The following is a 2,344-nucleotide window of genomic DNA, read 5'->3' as shown; positions in this document are numbered from 1 at the left end:
ATGTATATAGTTAACATGCTTATTGATCTATTTATTTATTTATTTATTTATTATGTGTAGTGGCATATGTATATGTGTGGATATGACATATCTGCATAACTTATTTATTTATTTATTTATCTATATATTTATTTATTTATTTATCCATATACATGTACTTATATACTTTTATAATTTTACTTATTAATTAATTAATTATTATTTGTTTGTTATAAGCTATAGGTAAAAAACCATGTTTATTTACTGACATCTTTAAATATACTTGTAAGATGGCGACATCCTGCAGTGTAGCACAGTAGCTATTGGTTTAATACGTTCTGTTCGAAATAAATATACATACATGTATTTTTATCAAGGCAAAACGAAACACGATCTCAAATTCATTAAACATTGTATTTGTAGCTATGCATATACGTGGATAGGCCGGATAGTGTATATATATATGCATATAAATGTTTAAGAGTTCACATTCATATTTATGTTGCAAAATTCTTATATTATGTTGACTCTGATACCAAGTGTTTATCGCTCTCAGTCTAACGATTATAATAAATTATTAAATATATGTAAGGAGTATATTGTTTTAGCAAAAAATGGATTTAAATTAAATAAGTAAGAGTACAAAGAGGTCTCAATATATATTTCAGGGCGCTATTTTGAGCAATATACTTTACTTGGCAAGTAATGTAACTCAAGAACAAGTTGTGCTTTATCGTAATACCTTTTTTTCTTTACTTCACAGTATATACCACTTTATAAAACTAAATAGACTTGGGTTATGGGAAATAAGTCATGACCTACATGTTTTCATGTTTTTTATGTTCTTCACATTTCTATCTTTTTTCTGCTCCCAACATCTTACGGTTTCTTTTTCATCTTTACTTTTGTTTTGTTCTTCACAATTCATTGATTTTAATAATTGGATGGAGTAAACATATTTCAGCTTATATACTCAAAATGTATCTAATATTACCATCAAATGCATTAAGTATAATCTTTCTAGAAATAAAACTAGATGACGTTGATGTATCAATTTATATTAAATTAAAATGGCCTGCTTTCAAATAATGACAATAAACTGTCAGGGACTGGGAGATCCAGAAAAACGCAAAGATGTTCTGAATTATTTAAAATGTAAACGGTTTCATATATACTGCTTACAAGATACACATTTTACTTATGAAATAGAACCATATGTACAAACGCAATGGGGGTACATATGTTTGTTCAACTCATTCACTAGTAACGCAAGAGGGGTGGCTATCATGCTAAATAATAATTTTCAATACGAACTTCATAGAATAAAATCGGATAATTCCGGTAATTATATTTTCCTAGACATTACTGTAGAGGGAGAAAGAATAACACTTTTGAACATATATGGACCAAACACTGATAAGCCTAGTTTTTTCGAAAGTATATTAGAATGTGTAGAAGAATTTGCTAATGAACAGTATTTAATATGTGGAGACTTTAATTTAGTGTTAGACCAAAAGTTGGATACCAAAAACTACCAACATATTAACCACCCTAAGGCTCGTGAAATACTGTTGCAAAATATTGAAGAGTTTGACTTAAAAGACCCTTTCAGAGAGAACTATATCCTACACTTAAAAGATACACATGGAGAAAAAAAAATCCATTAAAATTTAAAATTAGCTAGGTTAGATTTCTTTCTTCTATCAAATAATTTAATGTCATGTACAGAAAAGGTCATAATAGAGAACAGCTATAGGTCAGACCATTCGAGTGTAGTACTAGATATGAAATTAAATAAAATCATTAAAGGTAGGGGTCTTTGGAATTCAATAACTCACTGTTAACTGACCAAGATTTATGTAAATATTATAAAAGAAGTGATTACAAATATAACAAAACAATATGCAATATTAATTTACAACCCACAATGCTTAAACAGAATTCCAAAAGATGAAATACAGTTGATAAAATGACAGTTTATTTCTGGAAACATTATTAATGGAAATAAGGGGTAAAACAATATCATATCGGCATTCAAAAAAGAAGAAACTAATGAATTGGAAAATATTCTTTGTGAACAAATTAAAGAATTGGAGGAATCTGAAAAACGACGATAACGCTGAATTATTAGCTGCAAAAAAAACAGAAATTAATAGAATTAAGGAGACAAAAGCTGAAGGCGTCATTACATAAAGAGCAAGGGCAAAACTGGATCGAAGAAGGTGAAAAACCAACAAAATTATTTTTGTAATATGGAAGCTCGAAAACTACTATAGCAAATTAATATCAAGAATTGAATTAAATAATGGATCAATAGTAACTGACCAAAAAACTAATTTTAGCAGAGACAAAGTGTTTTTACCAA

The sequence above is a fragment of the Gigantopelta aegis genome, chromosome 8, assembly GCF_016097555.1.
Source record: "Gigantopelta aegis isolate Gae_Host chromosome 8, Gae_host_genome, whole genome shotgun sequence".
NCBI classification, from domain to species: Eukaryota; Metazoa; Mollusca; class Gastropoda; order Neomphalida; family Peltospiridae; genus Gigantopelta; species Gigantopelta aegis.
The sequence above is the reverse complement of the archived record's forward strand: the minus strand, read 5'-3'. Positions refer to the sequence as shown.